Consider the following 7,466-nt stretch of genomic DNA (forward strand, 5'->3'; position numbering starts at 1 on the left):
TGCCTTTTTATCTTGCTCTCTCCTCAAAAGTATGTTTTGCTCCTGACCATTGCTTTCCTTAATCCACCCTCCGTCTTATCCCTACTTCTTTCTCTTAACCTCTTTCCCTCCACTTTCCTGTTTCGTAAGATTATATTTTTTTATCTACCTCTGTGTGTGCATGTATGAGTATGTGTGTGCATGTGTGTGTGTATATATTCTGTCCTAGAGCCAGTTCCAATTAAAGTGAGATTCAAGTATTAACCACTTCACCTCCCCATTTTCTCTTCCATTGTATAAACTCTTCCTTTCACTTCTTATTTTATGAGACAATTTTCCCCATTCTTCCTCTCCTTCACCTCCCACCCAGGATATCTCTCTTTTTTTGGTCTTCCATTCTTCTTTGGAAATCAACCCCATGTAAAAGAATCATATTCATGCCTTCCTTCTAAGTAGACTCCCTCTAATAATTCTTGTGAGAATAAGGTTCTCAGGGATTAAATATATCATCTTCATATGCAGGAATGTAAACAGTTTAACCTTATATAGTCCCTTATGATTTCTCACTCACCTTTTCCTTTTTACGCCTCTCATGAGTCTTCTGTTTGAATGTCAAATTTTCTATTCAGCTCTAGCCTTTTTATCAGGAATACTTGAAAGTCTTCTTTTTCTTTTTTCTTTTTTTAATTTATTTAACTTTTGACATTCCTTTTCAAAAAATTTTAGGTTCCAAATTTTCTCCCCATTTGTCCCCTCCCCCCACCCCAAAACATCGAGCATTCTAATTGCCCCTATCACCAATCTGTCCTCTCTCCTATCATCCCATTCTGCCCTTGTCCCCATCTTCTCTTTTGTCTTGTAGGGCCAAATAAATTTCTATACCCCTTTACCTGTATTTCTTGTTTCCTAGTAGCAAGAACAGTACTCAACAGTTGTTCCTAAAACTTTGAGTTCCAACTTCTCTTCATCCCTCCCTCCCCACCCATTCTCTTTGGGAAGGCAAGCAATTCAATATAGGCCATATCTGTGTAGTTTTGCAAATGACTTCCACAATAGTCGTGTTGTGTAAGACTAACTATATGTCCCTCCACCCTATCCTGTCCCCCATTACTTCTGTTCTCTCTTTTGATCCTGTCCCTCCCCATGAGTGTTGACTTCAGATTGCTCCCTCCTCCCATTGTCCTCCCTTCCACCATCCCCCCCATCCTGCTTATCCCCTTCTCCCCCACTTTCCTGTATTGTAAGATAGGTTTTCATACCAAAATGAGTGTGTATTTTGTTCCTTCCTTGAGTCAAGTGTGATGAGAGTAAACTTCATGTTTTTCTCTCACCTCCCCTCTTTTTCCCTCCACTAAAAAGTCTTTTGCCTGCCTCTTTTATGGGAGATAGTTTGCCCCATTCCATTTCTCCCTTTCTCCTCCCAATATATTTCTCTCTCACTGCTTGATTTCATTTTTTTTAAAGATATGATCCCATCCTATTCCACTCACCCTGTGCTCTCTGTCTCTGTGTGTGCATGTATGTGTGTGTGTAATCCCACCAACTACCCAGATACTGAAGTTTCAAGAGTTACAAATATTTTCTTTCCATGTAGGAATGTAAACAGTTCAACTTTAGTAAGGTCCCTTATGACTTCTCTTTGCTGTTTACCTTTTCATGCTTCTCTTCATTCTTGTGTTTGAAAGTCAAATTTTCTTTTCAGCTCTGCTCTCTTCATCAAGAATGCTTGAAAGTCCCCTATTTCATTGAAAGACCGTGTTTTCCCCTGAAGTATTATACTCAGTTTTGCTGGGTAGGTGATTCTTGGTTTTAGTCCTAGATCTTTTGACTTCTGGAATATCATATTCCACTCCCTTCGATCCTTTAGTGTAGAAGCTGCTAGATCTTGTGTTATTTTGTTTGTATTTCCACAATACTTGAATTGTTTCTTTCTAGCTGCTTGCAATATTTTCTCCTTGACCAGGGAACTCTGGAATTTGGCCACAATGTTCCTAGCAATTTCTCTTTTTGGATCTCTTTCAGGCGGTGATCTATGGATTCCTTGAATACTTATTTTGCCCTCTGGTTCTAGAATCTCAGGGCAGTTTTCCTTGATAATTTCATGAAAGATGATGTCTAGGCTCTTTTTTTGATCATGGCTTTCAGGCAGTCCCATAATTTTTAAATTGTCTCTCCTGGATCTATTTTCCAGGTCAGTTGTTTTTCCAATGAGATATTTCACATTATCTTCCATTTTTTCATTCTTTTGGTTTTGTTTTGTGATTTCTTGGTTTCTCATAAAGTCATTAGTCTCCATCTGTTCCATTCCAATTTTAAAAGAACTATTTTCTTCAGTGAGCTTTTGAATGTCCTTTTCCATTTGGCTAATTCTGCTTTTGAAAGCATTCTGCTCCTCATTGGCTTTTTGACCCTCTTTTGCCAATTGAGTTAGCCTATTTTTCAAGGTGTTATTTTCTTCAGCATTTTTTTGGGTCTCCTTTAGCAAGGTGTTGACCTGCTTTTCATGCTTTTCTTGCATCTCTCTCATTTCTCTTCCCAGTTTTTCCTCCACCTCTCTAACTTGATTTTCAAAATCCTTTTTGAGCTCTTCCATGGCCTGAGCCCATTGGGTGGGCTGGGATACAGAAGCCTTGACTTCTGTGTCTTTCCCTGATGGTAAGCTTTGTTCTTCCTCATCAGAAAGGAAGGGAGGAAATACCTGTTCACCAAGAAAGTAACCTTCTATTGTCTTATTTTTTTCCCTTTTCTGGGCATTTTCTTAGCCAGGGACTTGACTTCTGAGTTTTCTTTCCACCCCCACCTCGCCTCCAGATCCACCCAGCCAGCACTCGGGGGCTGAGATTCAAATGCTGCTTCCCAGCCTCAGGGCTTTGGGTGGGGGCGGGGCTGCTATTCAGTGTGAAATTAAGTTCAGGTGCTTGGGTGGGGGCAGGAATGCCTCATGGAGCTCAGTTCCCTCAGGGGGTTTATGTGGAGACCTTCAACAATGGATCCAAGCTCCTGCCTGCTTTGGGAGCCCCAGTGTGTTGCCGCCTCCACTGCTCCCTCCCGAAGGGGCCCGAGCCATGGAGACACCCCGATCCCCTCCTGGCGAGCCAAAGAGACTCTCTCACTGACCTTTGGTGCCCATGGGTGGAGGGACCCACGCGGCCCCTGGAGATTCTGTCCCTGAAGCCTGCTTGGATCTGCTCTTCTCAGTGCCTTGTGGCCAAGGCAGGGCTGGGCTCTGCTCTGGGTCCGGGGCACGACGGACCTTTGGTGTCTGTTTTCAGGGCTCTCTGAAACAGAGATCTCCTCGCTCTGTTGTTCTGTGGCTTCTGCTGCTCCAGAATTTGTTGGAAGTTCTTTTTTACAGGTAATTTATGGGCTGTGGGTTCAGAGCTAGAGTATATGAATCTTTCTACTCCGCCATCTTGGCTCCTCCCCCCCTTCTATTTCTTCAAATAGCCATTTTCCCCCTGCAGTATCATACTCAATTTTTCTGGGTAGGTTATTGACTGTTATCTTAGCTCCTTTGCCTTCTAGAATATTATATTTTAAGCTCTGTATTTTTCATAGTAATAGCTACTAAATGTTGTAAATCTTGACTATGGGTCCATGGTATTTGAAATATTTCTTTCTGGATGCTTGAAGTATTTTCTCTTTGACCTGGGGGCTTTGGAATTTGACTATAATACTCCTGAGGCTTTTTACTTTGGGATTTCTTTCAGGAGGTAACAGGTAGATTTTTTTTCTTGGTGAGGCAAGCAGAATTAAGTTAAGTTAAACTCAGGCTCACATAGCTAGTAAGTGTCAAGTGCCTGAGGCTGAATTTGAACTCAGGTCCTCCTGACTCTAGGTGTGGTACTCTATCCTCTGCACCACCTAGTTGCCTCAACAGGTAGATTGTTTCAATTGTTTATTTTGCCCAATTGATTCTAAGATACTCAGACAATTTTCTTTTATAAATTCTTGAAATTCTTTTATAATTTCTTGAAATATCTAGGATCATTTTTTTATCATGGCTTTCAAGTAATCCAATAATTCATAAATTATCTCTCTTTACTCTGTTTTCCATATTAGTTGTTTTTTTCCTATGAGATGTTTCATATTTTCTTCTATTTTTCAGTCTTTTGACTGTTTCTTATAGCGTCATTAGTTTCCATTGGCCAATTCTAATTCTTAAGGCGTTATTTCCTTTAGGATTTTTATCCCTCGTTTACCAAGCCATTAATTCTCATTTCATAATTTTCTTGCATAGTTCTCATTTCTTTGCCCAATTTATCCTCTACTGTAAGTATCTTATTTGTAAAATCTTTTTTGTATGTTTGTTTGTTCTTATCTCTTTCTTTAACTCTTCCAGGATTTGTTATTGGGTTTGTCCCAATATGAATTGAGGCTTTGCTCTGTCGATGTTTTCAAGTCATTTTCTTCTGTGTTTTCATCTGGGTATTTCTTGTCACCATAATAACTTTTTATAATGTCCAGTTTTTTTTTGTTTCCTCATTTTTCCACAGTTTTGGACTTTATGTTAGCGTTGAACTTTGCTTACCTCTATGGGGGATGACTGGCTTGAGCTTTTTTCATTTATATCATTCTGCTGGTTTCACAGTTCAGCTTGGGGACTGTAGGTTTTCAGTACCTCCAAAGGGACATGATCCAGAAAGAGACTAGTTCAGTGCTCCCCTAGTCTACAGCCTGCAAGTTTTTGATACGGTTTGGGTCAGTTGGTTTGTATATGGTTGAATTTCTGTAGACTGCTGCAGGACTCAGTCACAGTTAACCTTCTAGAAGTTCTATAGGTCCAGAGCAATTAAATTGGTTGATCCCTCTTGGCTTCTGCCCTGATTATTCCACTGTAGGCTTACGTACAGGACTAAAAGTTAGATTTGAGTCTTCCATCTGCCTTTGGGCAAGAGACACACAGCAATGTTTCTAGAACTCATTCCTTACACAGGTAGGGCCCCTTTTCCTTTGAAACTTCTCTTCCCTGGAACTGAAATCCAGATCTGAGCAATGAGTGACAGAGTTGCCAAATGACACCCCATTCCTGTTCCTAGTGCTAAAGGTCTCTTTCTACCCAGGTGTTCAGTCCACTTACCATTCCTGTACAATCAGCTACCCCCTGCTGCTGTTGCTTACTCTTGAAGTTGTTCTGTTGTCACTGCTGCGCTATGCTCCAGGTCAGCCCCCACTTTGCCATTAACTGACCTCTGTATCATCCTAAGATGTTAGGGACTGGAAAAATGACCCACTCTGACTGTTCTTGGCTTTCCCAATAAGAATTCAGTGTGGCATATTTTCCAGATTGTAGAAAAAGTTGCAAAGGAGGTAAGCAAAATTGCTACCTTTCCCTCTGCCATTTTGATCCCACCATTTTCCACAGCACTTTCAAGACTTTATTATCTTTAGTACAGATTTGTCCCATGTGTATTTGGTTTCATGCAGAGGCTCTTCCCAACTTTGTCTTTTATGTATATCATTTCTATTTCATATGTAGCACATTAGGGAATAAAATGTTACTTAATGAATGTGGTGATTCCCATGTCATTTATGGTCTAAAAAGAAGGTAATTGGAAACTAACAAATTTGCTCTATTTTTTATTTTTCTGACAGTTTCAGCTCTTGAGATGTTTGCTAAATTGGATCTCCTACCAAGCTTTCTGTAGACTTGTTTATTCCACTGCTTTTTGTTATTTTATGTGGCTTATAATCTTCTACCATCCTATTTTGCAGTAGAATTAATATTATTTCTATTCTTAATCAATATTTCCCTTGGCTGCTATCTTACTTGCAAGGAGATTTTTTTGTTAAGATAGATGCTGAGCTCTTTCAACATCCTTTTTGTGGAAGCTTGAACATTAGAAGAAAGTAGTGATGAGCAAGGGAAAGGTCTTTGCCTTTTTACTTTTCTGATTTGGGGGTAATGACAGCTCGTTTGAATGGCTTAGTCTGAAGTTGCTGTCATTTTTCAGGTGCTTTAGCGGATAGGGTTCTGGACTTCAACTCAAAAAACCCTAAGACATTGCCTAGCTATATGACCCTGGGCAAACCACTTAAACACTGTTAGCCTCAGTTTTCTTGTCTGTAATATGGGATAATAATAATAATAGCACCTAGCTCGCAGGGTTGTTGTTAGCATCGAATGAGATCATATAAATAGAAAGCTCTTTGCAAACCTTAAAGTGCTATATGGATATTAGTTATTAATAATAGTCATAAAAATCACATGCTTAACCTTTCTTCTAATTTGATTTTGGAGGCTCTGTTTGACAGTCTGTGCATGGATGGCTGATTTTAATCTATACCAGCAGGCAGTTGTTTCTTATTCGTTAAGATAAAGTCAGTTTCTTCTGTGTGTGTGTCTGTGTCTGTATAAGAGAGAGAATTTGAAAGTGTTAGTAATATAAGAGTTCTAAGCTTCTGCAAAGTATACAAACTTTTGACTTTTCAACTCAGAGTCTTATTTTCCAACATTATTGTTAGTTTTCATTTGGCTGTTCTTTACTGTTTCCACATCAAACACACCAAGTATCAAAGAATATGTTGACTTGGTTTGGAAGATTTCATCAAGTACTTCATGGAATTTAATCTCCTTCTTCCTCCTTTGAAACAGATGTTGATATATAAGCTTTAAATATCTTCTCAGTGGCTTTTTGCTTATATTCATCATGAACACAATAAGATGAGATGACCAAGTATCCCATAAAGTGATGTTTCTTGTGATTTGGAGGTAACAATGAAACTGACTCCACTAATTGTTTTGTTTTTCTCTCCAAAGAGGATCCACAAATCATGCATGTTTTCTTTTAGCTATGATTTACTTTGGTCTTTTGGTTTCATTTGTAAAGAGACTATCAATGTTGACTTAGTTTAGTTTTTCCAGTAGTGTGGTGATTAGTTGAACATTAGGCAACAATCTCACATATAGAACACCTATGGGTAGATAATACTCATAGGGGTAGAGATTTAGAGCTGGAAGAAATCTAAAAGGTCATCTAATACAATCCCTTTTTATAATGAGGAAACTCTGGTCCAAAGAGGTTGAGTCCTCTTGGGTTTTATGAGGCCCAAGGTTACACAAATAGTGGTTAACAAAGTTCCAACTCCAAGGTCCTTTCCCTTGTACCACATTTCTAAAATGCACCTTCTACCTAGTCAGATCTTAGCATTTTCTATACCTTTTCACCATGATAACATGGAAGCAAAAGGGAGCTAGAAATAACTGAGGTACTTATTCTGGGTTTCTTCGCTTCACTGGTTGCCATGACAAGAAAATTTATCACCGAGCAGTCAATCTATTGGCCTTTCCATTGCTAATTTGGCCCTTTGACAATACATGTGAACTGTTGCCAGGACTATCGTCCAAACCTTTCTTGAATTAATGGAACCTGCCAGAGTAGATATCACATTCAAAAAATCCACAGTAACTTCCATGTCATGATGAGGCACCAGATTAGGATTTTATGAAGTATATTAATAGTAATGAAATTCTTATAAAAATTTGG

The sequence above is a fragment of the Notamacropus eugenii genome, chromosome 3, assembly GCF_028372415.1.
Source record: "Notamacropus eugenii isolate mMacEug1 chromosome 3, mMacEug1.pri_v2, whole genome shotgun sequence".
NCBI lineage: Eukaryota > Metazoa > Chordata > Mammalia > Diprotodontia > Macropodidae > Notamacropus > Notamacropus eugenii.